The sequence below is a fragment of the Mesoplodon bidens genome (assembly GCF_964165515.1).
Source record: "Mesoplodon bidens genome assembly, chromosome: 8".
Taxonomy (NCBI): domain Eukaryota; kingdom Metazoa; phylum Chordata; class Mammalia; order Artiodactyla; family Ziphiidae; genus Mesoplodon; species Mesoplodon bidens.
Genome location: NC_138165.1, coordinates 108,482,941 through 108,504,426, shown reverse-complemented (window position 1 = coordinate 108,504,426; position 21,486 = coordinate 108,482,941). Strand labels below are relative to the sequence as shown.

General features: G+C 53.9%; 1 protein-coding gene across 3 annotated transcripts in view; it reads right to left on the bottom strand.

Moving 5' to 3' along the window:
* Positions 1-21,486, bottom strand: part of SH3BP4 (SH3 domain binding protein 4) — a 94,593-nt gene that overhangs the window by 34,677 nt on the left and 38,430 nt on the right. The window contains exon 2 of one of the 3 annotated variants that reach the window (XM_081241742.1): positions 3,139-3,217. The exons of the other annotated variants lie outside the window; for them this stretch is intronic. The gene's annotated coding sequence lies outside the window, so the exon portion shown is untranslated. The remainder of the gene's footprint in view (positions 1-3,138; positions 3,218-21,486) is intronic. 3 annotated transcript variants of the gene reach the window in all.

Below are 21,486 nucleotides of genomic sequence, written 5' to 3'. Positions count from 1 at the left end.
CTTCAAAAAAGTTACCCCAGTTGGTTTTTGTTTTTGTTGGCACAGCAATGGTAAGAACTGACTTTTTTTTTTTCTTTTTTTTTCTTGCGGTACGCGGGCCTCTCACTGTTGTGGCCTCTCCCGTTGCGGAGCACAGGCTCCGGACGCGCAGGCTCAGCAGCCATGGCTCACGGGCCCAGCCGCTCCGCGGCACGTGGGATCTTCCCAGACCGGGGCACGAACCCGTGTCCCCTGCATCGGCAGGCGAACTCTCAACCACTACGCCACCAGGGAAGCCCCAGGAACTGACATCTTTATACTATTTTATTTTTTCTTCCAGAAATATGGTGGGTCTCTGTTTATTTAAACATGAGTGCCAGGACAGTGTATAGGGACTGGCACACTCTTCCTGTAAAGGGGCGGAGTGTAAATTAAGCTCTGGGGACCATACGGACTCTGTCAAAACCCCTCAAATCCAGGCAGTTCCACAAGTCCAAGCAATTCCACCTCCGAAGTATGTGGATCTGACCGCTTCTCTCTGCTCTCTGCTTCCAGCTAAGCACCTCGTGTCTCTCTGGACTCACCTCAGCAGCCTCCCACCTGGTCTCCCTGCTCCTCCGGCCCCCCAAACACACCACGAAACCATTCTCCTTAGAGCAGCTGGGCCCCTCAGCAAAGTAAGTCTCTCCAGGGGCATTTCCCTGCAGTCACAATAAATCGAACCTCCTCATTGGGACTACGTGACTATGGCCCCACCTGCTCTTCCACGGCCTCGTTTCCTTCTTGTGCACTCAGTTTCCGAATTTAACTCATTTCTGTCCCAGGGCCCTTGCACTGGTAGTTCCCTCGGGCTGGCAAGCTCTGTCCTGCAAACTTCACTTCTGACACCTCTCGCCACTCAGGTTGACTCAGGTCAATGTCACACATCAGAAAAAAACCCACCTGACCACTCACCAACGTAGCCATGCTCAGTCTTACATCTGTGCCTCACTGTCCCCAAGTGCAAGAGGACCATAGAGAGAGCTTGCACATGGGAATCACGTGTTGTCACACACAGGGCACAGGGGCCCCCGGGCACGGTACACACCCCCACAGAGTTTGTGGTCATGCTGTTTACACTGACCCAGTTCACGCATAAGCCCTGTACTTTTCACCAAGTTCGAGACACACCTCTTTTTTTTCCACACACCACCACGGTCTGGAACGCTATGAGTTTCACTGGAGCAAAGAACTAAACTTCCTTAGCTCATAGGTGCTTTACTAAATGAGGTAGTATAATTTCTTTATTAACCACTAATCACTTCATAAATTCTATCTCCATTGCTAGTGACTACAACTGTGGGTTGTGGGTAGTGAAAGTTTAGTATCACTGTACCTTATTTCCATTTGCTTGAACTATTTAAGGCCCGACCAAGGGGTTCAGGTCAAGCACTTAAGCAAGCATCTTTTGGCTAAAACTTAAAAGCCACCAGGCTGGGGAGAGGATGGCACTGAGAAGTCACATATGCTCACATTTTTCTAATACCCTCTTGTTATGAGTTGAACTGTGTTCCCCCGCAAAGGATGCTGAAGTCCTGCAAATACAACCTTATTTGGAAACAGGGTCTTTGCGGATGACCACATTCAGATAAAGTGCTACGGGTGGGCCCTCCTCCAACATGACAGGTGTCCTCACAAAATGGGGAAATGCGGGCACAGAGTGAAGGTGACGTGGAGACAGGGAGAAGGCGGCCGTCTGCAAGCCAAGGAGAGAGGCCCGGGACAGCTTCTCCCTCACGGCCTCAGAAGGAGCCAGCCCTACCGACACCTCAATCCCGGACTTCAGGCCTCCAGAGCCATGACAGAATGAATTTCGGTTGTGTTGAGTAACCCAGTTTGTGGCAGTTTGTTCTGGCGGTCTCAGGAAAGTCACACACCCTCCTAGGGGTATGGACACAGACTCGGCTTCTCAGACCTTCACTCTCCTTGGCCGGTGTGCCCTCCTGCCCCCAGCGAGCTTCTCCCCCACTTCCTCTCTTTCTGTCACATCTAACACAAATGGAACTCCACGAAGCAAATGAAAGCCAAGACCCCAAAACAGAGTCCCGGCCTCTGCAAAGTGTGGTCTTGCCTCCACACTTTCAGAACATTCTCTCCTAAGATCCCAAACTACCAGGCCATCGCCCGACTGCCAGTCACCTCACATTCCTGATGGCTGAGTCTGATGCTGGGGGCAATCGGACCTTTATATCCCGAGTGTTACTGTGGAAAATCTTGCTAAGTCACCGCAAGCGCCCCGCAGAGGCATTTCTCGGTGGCAACAAAATAAGTCGGGGTGTGCAACAAGCTACTCTCACCAAGATTCCGGAGCTCTCCGAACACTTCGACTCACTGAGAACACACTGGAACCATTAGAAAATAGGAGGCCAGTGTCCCCTAAGCTGGGGGGAGAACCGGGGACAGCCCCCTGCCCCGGGCTCCACCGCAGGGGCTCCGAGGCCACGAGGTCAGGTTCCTTCTGAGGGGGCCCAACCGGTCTGCAGCAGGACATGCACCAAAGGAACAAACATTTAGTAACACGGAAAGACACCCAACGTAGTCTCAGCGCAGAGGCAAAACCCTGACAGAAATTTCCAGCCGCTGGTAGAAGCCGAGTGGGAAAGCAGCTGAGGGCGACAGATAAGGCTGCAGGGGGCACTCGGGCTCCCCAGGGGCACGGAGACGGAGGGGGCAGGAGAGCACAGCTCCGGATACAACGGAGATTCGATGGGGCCCACTGTCCGGAAGGAGAAAGCCCGGCTGAGGGAGTGACAGGCCAGCGGGGAGGGCAGAGGCCTGCAGGCCACACAGCCTGCTGACGGGCATTTAGGGGTTAATACGTCTTCTGGCACAAGCCGAATCCCACTTTCCCTCATTCCTCGACTTACAATAATACTGGGAAAACACCAGGGAGGAAAAGGCTGCTTTGGAAACATTTGCTGTGAGCGGACACAAGCTCACCCTCTCCCCGCAGGCCAACCGTCTCTACAGCCTAGAGGATAAGCCGTTCCTTTCACCACAAAGGGGAGACATGGCAGGTTTGCACGCTCAGCACCTTGCCTCCAGCCCGGACGTGGAAAGGCCCAGCTCTGTTCCCCGAGGTCCTGCTTGGCCTTCTAGCGCGGCCCTTGGTCTCCTCACCTGATCCTTTATCACCGGCGTCTTCCTCCTCCTCCTCCTCCTCGCCTGTAGGGGGGACTAAATTAAGGCTGACAGCATCCTATAAAGAAGGAAACACAGGGCTTTGGAGCCAGATCGGAGTGTGACCGGCAGCTCCAGCTGTGTGCTCTTGGACAAGTGACTTAACCTCTCTGAGCATCTATTTGTATCACCTGCAGCAGGAAGATAGTAAAATCTGGCTCACCAGGTGAGCGCCTAGGAGGCGCTCAGTAAGGACCATTCCTCGTCATCGTGCCTGGAGATGAACGCCCGTGGGCCCAGCACTGATGTCCCCAGTGATGCATCAGGGACTCAAACCAACTTACAAAGTCTCCTGCAAACCACAAAGTCTCTGCATTTTCACTTGGAGGCGTTGGCATTTACTCAAAACCCAGGTCCCCACCTGCTCACCTTCGATGACTTCCCCTTCGTACCTTATGCAACCCCTCAGATGGGCGTAACTTCCTGGGGCCTCCACTTCCTCATCTGTAACTTGGGGAAACTTATGCTCTTGACCTCTTCAGAGCGTGTGGATAAAATCTGCTGGTTCATGCCACGGGCTTAGGGGTGAGCCAGCACACAGCTCTCCTCCCCAGGGCAGGGCTTCCTGCTCTTGGCGCCAGAAACACTTTGGATGGGACCATGCTCTGTGGGTACCGCCCTGCCCACTGCAGGATACCTGGCAGCACCCCTGGCCTCCACCCGCCAAAAGCTGGGGGCATCCCCACCCCCAGACAACCCAAATGTCCCCAGGCACTGCCGAGTGTCCCCCAATATCGCCCCTCTGATGACCACTGTCCTCGGTGAGGGCTGTTGTTATTAATGTTATTTATCCTCTTCCTTTACCTTTAAGTCTGAGCCGGGCTGGTGTGTTGCCACCTCTTCTCTCTGGCTCCCTTCCTTCCATTTCCAATCTCCACCTCCCACGCTCCACCCCATAGCCACGTCTGGCACCCCTGCACCCCAAAGGGCTCTTCTTAACAGTTTCCCCACCCTGGATGCCAATGCCAACCACCTGGAGAGGCTTTCGAATAATACAGTCCCACCCTGGAGATTCAGCAGTATTTTTAATAAGCTCTTCCGTAATTCTAATGCACACACAGGGCAGAGAATCACTGTGCAGCCCGGACTCACTCACCGGCCACCAAAGAACCTACAACAGTCCTTTCACTTAGAACCCAGGCCCCATTGCCTCAACTTCAAATAGTGGTCTGAGGTCCCCACCGACCTCTTGGAAAAAAGCCCACTTGTTCAACCCCCTGCTTCATGCCCACCCAACCCCCAGCTACAAGGGTCCCAATAGCCAGCTAACAGGTCCCCTCCCCAAATTCAGCACACTCAGCTGGGCATGCTACTCACCTTACCGGGAAGGTTCCCTCTGGCTCCTCTAACCCTGGCCAAACCCATCTACCCTTCAACAAATCCTCCCCAGAACGGCTCTGCTGTCAGTGATCCCACACCCCGACCCATCACAAAACCACCCAAGGGCAGTTTCTGGGTCTTACACACAAGGTCCTGGGTCAACACACCCAGGGAACTAAAGTCCTGGAGGCAAGTTCTGCAGACTACACAAAGCACAGACACAGGGACTCTCCAGATGGATGACTCATCCCCCACAAGGCACAAGCCCGCAATGCGGGTGACGTAAGCTCTGTGAATTCATGGGCCACTGTGCCCTAAAAAGCATTTGACCTCGAAGGGATCAACATGTGTTTTTTTTTTTTTAATTAATTAATTAATTTATTTATTTGTTTTTGGCTGTGTTGGGTCTTCGTTTCTGCGCGAGGGCTTTCTCTAGTTGCGGCAAGCAGGGGCCACTCCTCATCGTGGTGCACGGGCCTCTCACTGCGGTGGCCTCTCCTGCTGCGGAACACAGGCTCCAGATGCGCAGGCTCAGTAATTGTGGCTCACGGGCCTAGTTGCTCCGTGGCATGTGGGATGTTCCCAGACCAGGGCTCGAACCCGTGTCCCCTGCATTGGCAGGCAGATTCTCAACCACTGCGCCACCAGGGAAGCCCTCCACATGTGTTTTAACAGGGAAGTGACGGCTGGAGGCCAGACAGAGGGCCCAGTACAGAGCAGCCTGATGTGGCCTCAGGAATCCCAGGACCTCTTCACGGCCTTCAACCCCAATTCCTGGTGTCATTGTCGCTGCCTCCAGAACAGATCCAACTGCACTTCGCTGGGCGTTGAGTCTGAATTGAAGCAGATCACAGGAATACCAAGCACCTGGGAGAACTTCCGGTATCAGGAGGGTCCTGGGAGCATGCAAGGTTTTATTTTTAGAAGCAGGACACATTCTTCAAAGAAAATCTTTGCAGAAACCTTGAGCCAGAACTAGGTAAATACGAAGCAGCTCCGTCAGAAGGGTGGAAAGGGGAGGCGTGAGAACAGGTCTGGGGAGGAGACGGGTCCACCCGCTAGCCTACCTGCTCCTTGCCCAGCCCCATCACTTCCTACCCCAGATGGAGGAATCATCCACTGACCATCCACCTGCATGAAGCGCAGCATGAACACTTTACATGCACCAGACATAGCCATTCCACCCCAGGCACACGCACCCAAGGGAAAAGGAAGTGGATGTCCACAGAAGGGCTCGAGTACAGATGTTTGGACTGGATTCATTTTTCATAATGGCCCCAAACTGGAAACAACCGTGACATCCACCAACAGGAGAAAATAAACCAATGGGGGCACATTCATATGGCACCACTGATAGGAAATACACATCCACACCACACAGAGGCGGGCCCGGGGCATGAAGCTGAACACGGAAGCCAAACCCAGGAGCACGTGTCTTATAGGATGTATGAGAACAGGCAGGTGGACCCTCAGACGTCAGCAAGAGTGGATGGCGGGAGGAGGCGGGGCCAGATGGGGAGGGGCACAGGGAGCCACTGGGTGAGGGTGACACCGCTTGAAGGAGTGCGGGTGACGCAGGCATCAAACCTCAAGGATGCATGACGTACGAAAGTTCAACGATGACATGACACGCCTTTCAGAGTATAAAGAAGTACAAAGAAACAACCGAAGCAGAAACGTGGGGTTTCTGCCTGCAGTTAGGGAGCTAATCACAGAGCTGGGCTGAGAACCAGGCCTCCGGGGAGCCTCCACCGACTGGAGGGTTTCACTGCGCCAGACAGAATTATCTGGCATCACCTGCAGCCGATGCCCCAAGCCTGGCCCCCATGTGCCCACACGCACCAGGGTCTTCGATGATCGGCTTCCCAACCACGCAGACAAAGGCCTACCTGACCACCCCTCCCCCTCCCCCTCCCCACGTAGCCGCTCCGAGTCCCCGGGGGCCCCCGGGACGTGCTGTGCTGGCTAACACCTCGCCAAGGTGCCCTGGGGTCAGCGAGGCCTCGGACAGGCTGGTTCCCAAGCTGCTGTAACAAATCACCCCAAATGCGGTGGCTTAAAACAAAGAAACCGTTCTCTCCCAGCTCTGGATGCTAGAGGTCTGAAGTTAAGGTCTCTGCAGGCCCTGCTCCCAAAAGCTCGGGAAGAATATGATCCAGGCCGCTCTCCTGGCTCGTGGTGTCACAGGCAAGCCTTGTCTTTCCTTGGCTTGCAGATGCCCCCAAATCTGCCTCCACCTCACGTGGCCTCCTTCCCTGTGTCTCCACGTGGCTGTCTTCTGAGGACACCAGTCATGGGATTAAGGTCCACTCACCTTGACTAAGCCAGTTACATCTGCGAAGGCCCTGTTTCCACAGAAGGTCACATTCCGAGATGCCAGTAGACGTGACCTTCCGGGGACACGACAACACCTTGGACGTGGAGTGACAAGGGGAGGCAGGTCGGGGGAGGCCAGGCAAGAGGCAGGCGGCGGGCTGGCTCCTGCCCAGAGCAGCCCCGCGGGGACTTCGGCCCAGCCGGCCGGGCAGGTGAGACCTGAGCCCTTGTGAGAGTGGCCTGGGACTCTGTGGGACGCTGGCTGGGAGTTAAGGGAATGTCCCTCGTGTCTAGTGAAGTGGTCACATGCCCAGTTAGACACAGAGGCGTCAAGCCCTTTGGGGCCTTCTTTACCTAAGACACCCACATAAGGGAATCCAGTAACAATACGGGTGAAAACTTGGCAGGTAACTCGGGTTCCACCCTCAGCTCCAGTTAAAATAACTTCACGGAGCACGTTCTAAACTGTTGTTACGCTTCTCACTGGGGCAAACAGAGCCTACTCTGATGACAGACTGGCTGGAGAAGATGCTGGGTCAGTCGCTGCGTCAGTCACTAAACTTTGCCGTACCGCGGGGACCCGTGGGCAGGTGCAGGGACGTTCCCGTCCCCTGTGCGCCCATGCTAGGGCAAACGGGGAGCTGCCAGAGCCTGAGGGACGTCCCAAGTCCTTAAAGCAATAGGCTGCCCTCTGCCAACACCACATCTGTGGTCACCAGCCCTGGCACCCCGGGCTCCCCTACAACAGGACCTAATTGCGTGGCTGTAACTGCTCATTTAATTGTGTGTCTCTCCAACCAGGCTGTGAGCTCGAGATCAGCAAGGACCTCCAGCATCCCTGGCACACAGCAACAATCTCTCAATGAGTAGCACTTACACCAACCAAGGGCTTACAGGTTGCTCCAATCTCACAGTATATGAATGGGGCGGCTTCTCCAAAGCAAGACTTCTTATGTTCATAGCCTTCTTCACGTCTGTCCTGAAAACCTGAAGGTTATCAGAAGTGGAGTCCTTTTTTTTTTTTTTTTTTTGCGGTACGCGGGCCTCTCACTGTTGTGGCCTCTCCCGTTGCGGAGCACAGGCTCCAGACGCGCGCAGGCTCAGTGGCCATGGCTCACGGGCCTAGTTGCTCCGTGGCATATGGGATCTTCCCGGACCGGGGCACGAACCCATGTCCCCTGCATCGGCAGGCGGACTCTCAACCACTGCGCCACCAGGGAAGCCGAGTGGAGTCCTCTTTAATTTAAGTCACTAACTACAGGGGTGCTGAGCACTTGTCATGCACCTTGTTAGCTGCTACAAGAACACAAAGAAAAGCAAGACCATCGTGGAAATGATGAAGACACAGACATGAACTACGACAGAAACCATAATACAGGTAAAACAGCCAACCACATCCACTGCTGTCAGCTGAATGGTGTCCCCCCCAAAAAGATATGCTCGAACCCTAAATCACAGACAGGCCCTAAATCAATCACTGGTGTCCCTATAAGATGCTAGGATACAGAGACACAGACACACAGAGAGAAGATGGCCACATGACGACGAAGACAGAGATGGAAGTGATGCAGCTCAAGCCAGAGGGCGTCAAGATGGTGGGTAAACGACCAGAGCTGGAAGGAGGCAAGGAGGAGTCCTCCTTGAGCCCTCAGAGGGGACATGGCCCGGCAGACATCTTGACTTCAGACTTGCAGCCTCCAGATTTGAGAGGATCCATTTCTGTTATTCAAAGCCATGCAGTTTATGGTCATTTGTTATGCAGCCCTGGGAAACTACAGGTAGACCTCCGAGATAACACAGGTTCAGTTCCAGACTATTGCAATAAAGCACATATCAAGATAAAGCGAGTCACATGAATCTTTTGGTTTCCTGGTGCATAGAGAAGTTACTCTACACCCTGTACTATAGTCTATTGACTGTGCAACAGCATTGTCTAAAAAATGTGCAGGGGCTTCCCTGGTGGCGTAGTGGTTAGGAATCCGCCTGCCAATGCAGGGGACATGGGTTCAAGCCCTGGTTCGGGAAGACCCACATGCCGCAGAGCAACTAAGCCCGTGCGCCACAACTACTGAGCCTGCGCTCTAGAGCCCGCGTGGCACAACTACTGAAGCCCGTGCGCCTAGAGCCCATGCTCTGCTACAGGAGAAGCCAACGCAATGAGAAGCCCGCGCACCGCAACGAAGAGCAGCCCCTGCTCGCCACAACGAGAGAAAGCCCGCACACAGCAATGAAGACCCAACGCAGTCAAAAATAAAATAAATAGAATACATTTATTAAAAAATAAAAATAAATTAAAAATGTGCAGGCCTTTATTAAAAAATACTTCATTGCTAAAAAATGGTAACCATCATCTGAGCCTTCAGTGAATTGTCTTTTTGCCATAGTCACATCAAAGATCACTGGTCATGGATCCCCAGCACAAATATAATAGTTATTATGTGAAATAGTTAAATAAATATTTATTTTAAAAAGTAAAAAAAAGTTTGAAATAGTTGAAGAATTACTGAAACGTGACTCAGAGACACAAAGTGAGGAACTCTTGCTGGAAAAAGGAAGCCAACAGACTTGCTCGATGTGCAGTCACCACAAACCTTCAATTTGCTAAAAAAAAAAAAAAAGTATCTGCGAAGTGCAATAAAACGAGGTGTGCCTGTCGCCCCGCCCTACCCCCACAGCATTTGTTGGTCGTGTGTCAGGCACTATTGTAAGTGCTTCTTAGAATCAGGCACTGATTTACACGTCACAGCCACCCCATGTGCTTCTTAGAATCAGGCACTGATTTACACGTCACAGCCACCCCATGACACAGACGGTTGACCATTCCCTCCAACGACAGTCGAGAGAACCGAGGTGCAGAGAAGCTAGGTCACGGGTCCAAGGTTTCCCAGCTGGGCGGCTGCAGGGCCTGCTGCGTGAGCCCGAGGCTGGTGTGAGCCCAGCGCAAAGACGGCAGGGTTGGAGCCGCTCCTTTCTAGACCATTCCGAGACCCCCAGCTGCTCCTCCCCTGTCCGCTGGGCCAACCGCAGCCCGGCTCCTGGAGACCAGAGCAGGACAGTCTAAGTGTCTGCTCTGTGGTTTTGTTCTGTTTTGTAATCAATGCATAAATTAACAAACCGGGCGTGAAATCACTCCCTGTTTTTCTGCAGAGCCTCTGCTACAAGTCTGTACCAGGCAGAGATGAAATGGAATCCAGCCTACCCGATAGGTTTCCTGCGGGGAGGGTGAGTTCACCAGAGGCCCTGGAATCCAGGTCCCTGGCCTTTTGATAATCAGCTAATTTCCTTCCAGTTCTGAGGGTGACACAGAAGAGGCGCTGGGCCAGGGAGAAAGTGTGACCTGGTGCCAGAGGGCAGTCGGAGAAGCTTTCCTTTCGCCTCCAACTAAAAAGTGCCCAAGGATGATTATTTTATACAGAGAGTAAGAAAAAGGATCAGGGGAAGAAAAAAATTACCCACAGTAGAAAGGGGCTCCTCCTCAACCGTTCCCGTCCTCTGCTTTGTTTTGTCACCATTCATACCCAGCCGTCTAGCGGATTCTTAGCGGCATCTTCTCCCTGCTGCCGCCCCTCCCCATCCTTCCTCCTCCTCCTGGTCCGCAGGAAGGCTCTGCCCTCTGTCATCTCTGTCACCGGGCGGTACCGGGGCTCCCTTTCCTACAGAACCGGCAGCTGGCTAGAGCCCAGGGCTCCTCGCTGGCTGGCGCTGGTGCCCTTCTGCACGGCCCCTGAGCTGCTGCTCCCCTCCCCCGAGGCGGCTCCTGCCCCAAGCCTTGGACACACTGTTCCCACTGGGGTTGGTGATGAGGCCACCGGAGCCCCAGGTCCTGAGGGCGTTTTCCTGTGTGCGTCTCACCGGGCGGCTTTCTAACCACTGACCTCTCCATGGACTCCCAGGGTGACGGCCCTCTCCTTCCTCTCTGAGCTGGCCCTTGAGACCTGTCTTGCAGGTGTCTTCCCAGCACCTGCATGGCTGGTCCTTCCCCTTCCTTCCGAGATTTCCCCTCCTCTGTCTGCCTTCAAGTGTCCAATGGCCCGCGTCCATCCTTGCCCTTCTGCTTTTGTCACTTGGAGCATTCTCCTTAGGAGGCCTAGCCACCCCAGGGAACAGGGAGGATATGGGACCACCTAGTCTCTGCTGATGCCCAAAGCCTGGTCTGCCTGGCAGCCCTGTCTCTGCAGCACCTCCCACACGCCCTCAGGATGGCGACCTCAGGGCCAGCATGCCTGGCTCATCTTCCCCCACCCGAGCCTGCCCCATTTCCTGCATCCCCATTCCAACAAAAGCACCGCCCACCTCCCCCAAACCAGTCCGTTCTCTAGTTGAAACAGGAATTTTTTTTTCTGGAAAGCATCGTTTAACAACTTTGGCACTACTGACATTTGGGGCCGGATCATGTTTTGCTGTGGGACCCGTCCTGTGCACTGCAGATGGCCAGCAGCACACCTGCCTCCACCCACTAGATGCCAGTAGCTGCCCCCAACCTCAGCTGTGACAAGCAAAAATGTCTCCAGACGCTGCCAATGTCCCCTGAGGACACCACTGCTGCAAAGGGCCAGACGGGGAAGATCGCGGGCTTCGTGGGCCCCTTGGCCTCAACTCCAGCCACTCAGCACTGCCTCTGAAAGGCAAAGACGGCCACAGTGAGTGTGCATGGCTGGGTCCCAATAAAACCTTATTTACAAAAGCAGGGTGCATGCAGGATTTGGTCCTGAGGCCACACCCCACTGGCCCCTTCTCCGGGCGTCACCTGCTCTCTGGCCAGCTCCGCTCCCCATCCCCTCCGTGCCTTCTCTGGGGGCACTACCCATGCCTCACCTGGACACCCACGTCCTTCAAATTGCCTGCCATCTGGATCTCCTACTCAATTTCTCAGGTACGAGGCCACCCTGACCCTACAAAAACAGAAATCGTTTGAATCCTAACTAGGAAGATAACACCCTTTATCTTGGGCCAGGCCCTGTGCTACAGGCTTTACCAACTAATTTAAATCTCCAAAGGGGATCCAGTGAGTAGAGATAACGAAGCAGATGTGGAGAACCAACTTGTCCTAGGACACACAGATACCGCGTGGACCCCACACCTTCATCCTACCTGGATCCCACGTGGACAATTCACTGTTGTCACTGCCCGACCCCCCGGAGCCCTCCTCCACCATCTCCTGTCTCGGCCCCTCTGGGTCCACGGGCAGGGCCATGGGACCGAGGGGTGGCGCTGGAGGCCGGCGGCAGCACAGACCAACACTCGCATCCTGGGACGGGTTCACGCCCTCCTGGGGACCCGGGCCCAGCAGAAATCCAGGCCGGCAGCCCCGGGCAGCATCTCAGAGTGAGACCCATGGTTCAGAGCATCCGGTGGTCCTGGCTGCCTCGGTCCGGCTGGTTTCCTTTCTGGAAGGTTTTTGTATTACACTTAAAAATCATTAAAAACGAAAAAGAATATACTTTGTTTCCCATAAAAATGCTAACCCAGAGGTTTCTGGTAGATCTATTCTTTATCAAAACCTAGGAATGTCAGGTACCATACCCCCGAAGCAGCAAGTAGCCCTTGTGAGGTTTTCTGAACGTGCCCAAGCCCAGAGGAAAAGAAAAAAGAAAGGAAACGAAGAAGCAGCTCCTTATGGGAACAAAGCAGGAAGGGGGGGGCGAGCCTGAGCCCCCCCTCCCACATGCCGTCCTTTCTCTGTTTTGCGCCCCCCGCAGGAAGAGAGAGCAGGCTCCCAGCATGGCTTCCCAGTACAGAGAGGGCAGCTCTCTCGGGTGCCCCCGCTCGGCCAGCCCAGGACAGGATTAGGGTCGGAGCCAGAGGGCTGGAGCTGGACAGCGGCGGGGGCTCTACCTGCTCCCCACCCACCTGGAGGTCAAAACCCCTCCCTCGCAGGATACAGGCTCCTGGGCCCACCTTGAGGTTCTCTGGGTAGGGACAGACAGGCTGAGCTGTCACTCAGATGAGCACCATTTGAGTGGAGTTTAGTAAAGGGACAATGACAGCAAGGTGGGGGGTTGCAGGAATGCCCGGGGTAGTGACAGCAGGGGGTGGTGGAGGGCGAGGAAGGCACTGGGATCCGGGGAGTCAGGGAAGGGCTGCTCCAACCTCCCCCCGCCTTTCTACTGGAGGCCAGGGAGCCCACCTGATTTCAGATGAACCCCCGGGCCAACACCCGCATTTCCCCGCAGGTGTGGAAAGCGCACGAGGGGCGGCCCCAAGGCAGCCACCGCAGATGAGGCCCAGGAGGCTGCTTTCTCGCAGCAAAGCCTCCCTGCGGTCCTGATGCGAGCGACCAAGGGGCCACATCTGGAGAGGCGCCTGGCCTGGGCCTGCTGTTGACGCCCCTCACTCAGTGAGCAGCGTTTCCCGGCACTGCCGTGTTAGCTCACAGATGGGTGAATCCACAGGGGAGAGCACCAGACCTGCCACCGCAGGACAGTGACCCAAGCCAGTCCACGCCAAGGGTGACTTCAAGTCCAGGGCAAGCCCTGGCTCTTGGAGATCTGTAAGATGCCAGGGACAGGCGTGCAGGCGGAGGGACAGAGCTGGTGGGGGCAGGGAGCTGGAGTCTAAAACTAGGGGTCTCGACAAGAACTTGGAAATGAGAGAAGATGGCTCTTTTTTTATCGGCAGGTGGACTCTAAACCACTGCACCACCAGGGAAGCCCGAAGATGGCTCTGTTAAAGTTAAGTCAGAACATCACAGTATGACGAATCCTAGCAGCGCTATTCACAACAGCCCAAAGGCAGAAACAACCCGAGCATCCAGTGACGGATGAACGGACCCACACAGCGGGGTCCCTCCATATGGTGAATATCACTCAGTATGAAAAGGAAGGACATTCTGACACATGCTGCAATGTGAGTGAACCTTGAACACACTACGATAAATGGAAGAAGACAGTCACAAAAAGTCACGTACTGTCCAGTTCCGCTTATAAGAAATACCCAGAAGAGGCAAATCAAGAGAGACAGAAAGCAGGTCAGTGGCTGCCAGTAGCTGGGAAAGGGAGGGATGCCCCGTGGCTGCTCCCAGGTCTCCTGTTGGGTTGGTAAAAGGCTTTGGAACTAGAGGTGGTGGTGGTACAACTTCATGAATATACTAAGTATCACCACATCGGGACACCTGAAAATGTGCCCATCAGAAATCCAATTCAGGCTAAAACGTGTGTGTGCACAGAGCATAGTCTGAAAAGATACCTTTACTTAAAAAACTGTATACGTTGAGATATATTTTTGTTATAATCGGGGTAAACTACTAAAGAATGGAGAAAAAAAAACCTACATGTAGTCAGGAGGGAGGCTGGTCCAGCAAAGGGAAGAAGCCGTAACAGGAGGAATCAAGGCGAACTGCACCCCAGTTACGGCCAGGAGGCAGCCGCTGGTCAAGGGTGCTGACCCAGAGCCCCCAAGCACTGTGGTCCCACTAGCGCAAGGCATCCCCAGTAGGGACAGGTGCGGGGAATCGGGGAGTGGTGGTGGGGGGTTAGGACTCTAAACACGCAACTCAAACTCGCTAAGCAAAGACGGGACCTGACTGGGGCAGCCAAAGCAAGCTGCAGGAGGACAGGATGGGGGCCCGGAGCCACCTGGATGCAGAGACTCAGGCCTCCCAGCCTGCAGGCCCTCGTCCTCACCCCTGTGGGTTCACCTTCATTACACCAGATCCACTTCTCCACCACGATGCGGGAGCGAACTGTGAAGGCACCACCCTCCCCTAACTGCAGCCCCCATCCCCATTCTGCAGAAGAGCAAACTAAGGCACCACTGAGGGCCGGTGGGCAGAGCCACACAGCTTTAGTGACTGAGATTTGCACGCGGACAGGCTTGTTTCAGAGTCCAGGCCACACCCTGTGGCCAGGATCCCATCAACCGGAGCTTAGTGAGATTCACTCTGAAGTTCACTCTTGAGTGGTACCCTGAAGAATGTCTACCAAAACTTAGCATCCCAAGGAGGGCAAACTATTTCCTAGCGACATATGCAAACCTGCCTCGTGACAAATATTTATGCCTAAGCAGACGGAGGCCTGGTTCTCAAGTTACATTAAGTCCATTGGAAATCTAGAGATCTCTGGGGTGTCCTCTGATGGAGCCTGATGGTCTGGGCCTTGGCCCATTGAACACAATCTTTATCAGTAACAGGTGTGTCCCCGTGGGGCTTATGGACCTCTAGCTGTCAGTCCATTTAGAGGGTCAAGACCCCAAAATGATACGTACAACTTTACAGGTATAGCTGATTTTCTAAAGGGAAAGCCCATAGCCCTTATCAGAGTCCTCAAATGATTTCTGCCCTCAAAAACCCTGACTTGGAGGAAGACCTAAGACCGGCTTGGAGATAAGGTGACCGGGAGATAAGCCCGTGTTGGGTCTGACTGAGGGCCTGAAGGTCTGCCCTTGACCAAGAGTGTTCAGCCCAAGCCCAGATGAAACTCTTCTTTCCTTTATCTGGTTATTATTTCTGTTGCTTTTTGTTCAGTCCCAATATTTGCTCCTTTACAGAATGGGGAGGACCTGGCTTATGAAAATCACCTTTGGACTGTAGCTGACCTGGGCTTGCTCTGATTAATACCTGAAAATCAGAGATGCTGTGCAGGTGGTCGACAGGGGCAACTAAGCCCGCGCGTGCCGCAACTACTGAGCCCTCGAGCCACCTCCTCACTCTCCTGGGAGTTTCACTGCCCGATCCAGGCACACCCCCAGCCTGGACACCCCATGGCCCCGTCCCCTCCGATGGGTCAGCAACAGATACCACGTATAGGTAAACCAACCCACTGTCTGCCTACCGACCCAGCAATTGAGGACCAGCTCAAAAGGGTCAGTGGGGCCCAACCCACTTCTAAGAGCAGGGAGCTGAGAAAGTCAAAAGTGGCCCAGGGGCACGTCCTGCACGGGACTGCTGGGCCTTGGCTGGTGGCCATTCCTAGGCCAGGTGCACACTGGCTGAGCAGCAGAGGCTGGGTGACAGGGGAACATGCAATTCGATTCTTGAAGAGCAGTTTCACTTCTTAAATCCCAGTTGCCAGGTCTTCTGTGATCTGGGGGATTGATCTCTGGATCCTTCCAACAATCCCCCCACTTTTTCTCTTGAGCAAGTTTGAGTGCATATTCGATTCCTTTTTATCTCTGAGAACCTTCTGAGACTGGCTCCATCTTTACAGATGAGGAAACCGAGGACCAAGGAAATTAATTTATGCAAAATGCTTATGTGCTCCTAACTGAAATTTGTCTCTGCTTGGAAAAGACCAAGGCGATAAGCTCTCTGCATAGACATTTTTCTGACCCAAGAATGAAATACAGCCACTCTGTCCTTCCTAAATTGCAGTCAGCCCAGTCGACTTTAAATAATGAACAAAAGGGGAAAACTCCAGCCAGAGATAGGGAAACTGGGGTTTTCTGATTAGATTGGGAAGTTCTTTGTAGTCTAAGCAGGTTTCAGCGAGACTGGAAGGCTCTGGGAATAAACGACGGTGGAATCTTTCTTTGTCTCACCTCTTTTATCTCCAGAGCCTCAAGTATGTTAAAAATGTCTCAGCGGTCCTCATGACACGCCTGCTTTAAGAAGGGTGAAAAGGCAGGCTGGTGATGAGACTGAAACACAAGGCCTGTAGGGATGCAGATGCCCTTTCTGGGGGAGCACGTGGGTTTCTCACCCGCCCGCATTCTCCAGGCTTCACTCCGTGGCGCCTGACCTCACAGTCAACTGCAGCCTTTATTTAATGCGGCAGCACTTATGTGAGGCTTATCCATACAGAGGTTTTGAAGGAGGCTGAGCACTGCCTTACATTCAGGGGATGCGGGGCCGGGTCCCCATCCCCGCAGTGGATCGCCTGCCGACCCCTGTGATGTCAGACCTCACCTCCAGAGGGGCCCTGCAGGCCTGGGATGCCAGCCTTGGTTGCTCTGTCCTGAGGACACCTGAAAGCCAGGATCTCCCTTACATACAGACTGGCCCCCAATTCAAACCTCAAAAGTAAACCAATTAGTGGTGGCCAGGGCATGGAGACAGGGGGCAATGGTAGTAGTTACTTAATGGGGAGGGCCGTCTTCTTCTGGGGTGATGAAAATGTTCTGAGACCAGAGACAGGTGGTGGTCACACAATACTGTGAATGCACTAAATGCCAATCAATCTGTACCCCCCCCCCTTTTTTTTTTTTTTTTGTGGTACGCGGGCCTCTCACTGTTGTGGCCTCTCCCGCTGCGGAGCACAGGCTCCGGACGCGCAGGCTCAGTGGCCATGGCTCACGGGACCAGCCGCTCCGTGGCATGTGGGATCCTCCCGGACCGGGGCACGAACCCGTGTCCCCTGCATCGGCAGGCGGACTCTCAACCACTGCGCCACCAGGGAAGCCCTGTACCCTTTTAAAAGGTTAATTGAATGCTATGTGAATTTCACATCAAAAAAACAAAACAAACTCACACAATCAGAAAATGTGGAGATCCCCGATCTGAAAAGTAACCCCTGCAGAGCAAGAATTTGTCAGTGACTGTACACGTGGTCCAGACGGTGCCTGGCCAGAGTCCCCGGACAGGAAGAATGGACAAGTCCAGGCAGCTGGACAGCACCAGCCTTTGAGATCATCCAGCTCACTTCCTAACTGTATCCCGTTTTAAGTAAATTTACAGTTCTAAGAGAAAAACTTTAATTCCATCTGTTTATTTTTGCTCTAAAAATTACCTACGTGGCTCACGTTTGTGACTCACAGTGGACAGCTACTGACCAGAGTGGGACTCGAGGATACTGGCCCACGTAGCTCGTGTGTGCTCCCAATAAGGAAGGATGGCTTGGGGCACACAAACGGGCTTATTAATAACTCTCTGAACTTGAACTTGAGTGAGGCACTCTCTGAGCCTCACTTCTTGTCTGTAAAATGGGCAGGACGTATGGAGTGTTCCTGGGCTGGAGGAGATACGACAGAGGAGGGTGAGCGGAGGCTGGAGCTCCCGCTTCCTCGGCCACTGGCAGGGTCACGGGAACCAGCCTTGACCTCCGTCTCCCCACAGAGCTCCTCCTTGGCTGGCACACCCCCCAAGGAGCTGTCGGGCCAAGCTGTTACTTGCCGGTTACACTGGTCCTTCGCAGGGTCCTTCACAGGCATCTTTCCTTCTCCCTCACCTGGTCCATCACACCTTGAAGAGCAGCATCCACCAGCCCTTCAATAAACTATTCCTGACAGTGATAACAGAGGTGGAATTACATTCAAATCACAAAGTTAGGCACCAGCAAAACCCTGGGAAGTTCTGCCTCACAATGAACTTGAGATAAATCAGATCTTGAATATTAAGAAGCAAAGAGGAAACACTGCATGTATGTTTCTGGAGGAAAAAAAGCCACAAAAATCGGCCAGATGTCAAGATCCCATTTTGGCCACAGCCAGTGGGTGGTCTCTTTAAATGCTGGGAGACACATGCCCACTCCCCTAAATTCCGCACAGGGCCCATCTGTCATCTCCAAGGCAAGCAGAGGCGATCCTCCAGACTCCCAGGAACCCCTAATGACAAGAGGAGAACAGCGGGCGCTGCTTCAGCTCATCTTGAGATGGAAGGCTGTCCATCTCAACCTCCTGTTTCCTCTTCCCAGAAGTCCTGCTGCCCCGGGTATCCTGGTTCAGTGCCGGAAAAAGCAAACCACATGAATGACACCGAGGGAAGTGCCAGAGCCAGAGAGCGGTCCCAGGCGGGGCCCCACTGACCTCCTCTTCTGCTTTGCTCAGGAGGGGGTCTGCACCAGACCCCCAATTCAAACGCAGAGGTAGGATCCTGCGGAGGTCAGGCAGAGAGCCCTGCCACACCACCGCTGGCATCTATCACGTTTATCTACAGAAAAAAACCCAGCTGCATATTTGCTTGCTGGACTTCAGAAACCCCAGCATTCAGGCCAATGCCAGTCCAAAAGAATGTGAGGAATGTGGATGCCTTTCACTGGGGCTTGCTGATGGCTGCTTCCTGGGCAGAAATATTTTAAGTCTCTAAGACCTCAGCAGGGTGAGGATTAACCCTGGGACCAGAACACTCCTGAATTCCTCACTCACCATTAAAAGCCCCTGGGTCATAACCTGCAAATGTCCTCAAACATTCTTTCGGTCCTAAAGCACAGGCTGATACTGGAAAACAGAGAAATGTGATATAAAAGGTGGGGAGGGAAGAAAGTTGAACCAAAGCCAATCATCTTCCCCCAGGTGAACAGAAGGCACACATGATGTAAAGAATAACCTTCACTAATTCAAGCACTTTATTTGGAACGGCTTTTATTATTCAAACCTGACCCTGAAAGGAAGCAGCCTCTGAGCTGTTCTGTCTCAACTCCCCTCTTCACCCCGGTCTGCAAATGACCCCTTTAACTTATACCCACTCCTTTCACCTGGAGAGGAAAGTCTCATTTTTTTAAAACACATGAAGTCTGCACCATATTATGTAGATGATCTTCCTCAACTGATTTTACAAAAGATGGTTTTTCCTACTAGTATTGCCAGCCGCAGGAATAAAGATCAAGAACAGCCGAGAAGGGGCTTCCCTGGTGGCGCAGTGGTTGAGAGTCTGCCTGCCGATGCAGGGGGCACGGGTTCGTGCCCCGGTCCGGGAAGATCCCACGTGCCGCGGAGCGTCTGGGCCCGTGAGCCATGGCCGCTGAGCCTGTGCTCCGCAACGGGAGAGGCCACAACAGTGAGAGGCCCATGTACCGCAAAAAAAAAAAAACAAAAAAACAAAAAAACAGCCGAGAAAGTATCCGAGGACATTCTACCCGGCCACCCTTACTCTCCCTTCTGCTGGGAGTTGCCGGATGCCTCCCATTCTTACTCCTGAACACGGGCTAATGCTTCCTGTTAACATTTCCTGCCATCGCACTCCTTCCCAGGACTAACCTCTCCCAGACCCACACAGCCAAACGCGTCGCACCTCGTCACTGGTGGCCATTGTTCGGGAAACTCAGAACCTCTTAGGTTTCAAGAATAACTCCTTTGTGTAAACACACAGGACAGCCAACCTGGGCTCCGTCCCCCGGCTGTTCGGGGGAGGAGGACAAGCTGCCCGGCTGGTTTCTGGGGAGAGCGAGAACGTTCCATCGGTGGCCACAGAGAGGGACGTGGCGGAGGTAAACAGAAACCAGGGGCTGTTCTGGGAACTCGCCAGTGCCAGGCACACCGGCGACATCTGACCTTCCCACGTGGGGACACGGAGAGCTGATGAGGATGTGAAGACAGGGCTGCAGAGCCGGGAAGGGCAGAGAAAGGTCATGGGGAAGTGACCTCTCCCTCCCGAGAGGCTCTGTGGGCACGCGGGGCCCGTCTCCCAACATGGGTCTGTGCCTCTCGGTCACGACACAGCTGCCTCCACGCGGCAGGCCCCGGTCCGGCTGCTCATCAGATGCCCTGTCTGCAGCACTCACATGCAAGGGCCCCCCAGCTCTCTGACGTCAGACGACCAGGACCCGGCCTTCTGTCCAGAGGAGGAAGATGCTACCAGACAAAAGGGGGAAACGTGACTAAGATTCAGAGTCTCATTCAGCTGAAGAACTCATTTCCACCTCTTCCCTCCAAGACTGTTCCACGCCAAGAGCAGATTATGTTCTAAACTGCATTTATCGGCAAGGTGAGGACAGCGGTGGATCGCTGGGATGGGGCACCGGGACCCCTTTGCATCCCCGCTGCTGGGAGTGTGCCAAGCTTCCTAGAACTGCCTCCTGTAAAGAGGCATCCTCCCCCAGATCACGGCCCCGCCCTGGGGCAGCTACAAAGGGGTGAAAGGATGCCCGCCACCCCTCTCCCAACCCGGACGAGTGGGAAGTGTAGTCCCAGGGCCAGAGTGTCTGTGGGGTCTCCAAGGGCTTCCCTCTGCCCCCAACCCCTGGTCCGTTCCAAGGGGGCCGACCCCAAGAGGGCGTCACAGTAAACCTGCATGGTGACCTGTGTCACCATTGTCTTCTGGGAGCCCAGGTTGCCACAAGGGCTTTTTTTGCTTGTGTCTCCCCGATACTGCACCATCTTCCCTCACCTGCTGTTATTTCTGCTGCAGAGACGGGCAGTGTTGGCTCAACAGAATAATCAGCTGAACCCAAAAGATGTATTCCTGATGCCTTCCCAGCAGTGGGGTTTCCTCCTCACTTGCTGGTCATTTAGGAGGTGGGTACTAACAAGTAACCATGGAGGCCATGTCTGTGACAGATTCCTTAAACAAGGATGGTGACGGATGGTGGAACTGAAGGTACCACCACCGCATGGCAGCCCCCCGCCACCCCGATGTTCTGGACGGCAGTAACAGAGCTGCTCCGAGCTTTACAGAAAGCCTGCGCCTGGCCAGACTGTGAAACAGGAGGAAATTTCATCCTGGATACCTTCCCTAAATCATTGTCCTCGCAGGAACAGACAGCCCAGAACAGACCCTCAGCTACGTAAATGATTCACATGCAATTACAAGGAGCATCACCAGAGGGCAAGGATTATCCCCTGAGATGCCGGGGCAGCTGGCCGGTCTTCAGAACATCGTTTCCCCTTGGGGCTTCCACGGTTCATTGAATTCCAGATGTACAGAAAGCCCAGAGGGAGGGAGAGGGAGGCACGAAAGGAAATCAACTAGAAGCAAAGAGAAAATCCGGCAGGTGTACAGTTAACTCTCGAGGTAGAGACAGACCGAAGCGCACAAGCAACGTATGAAACCAGAAAGGCAAAAGC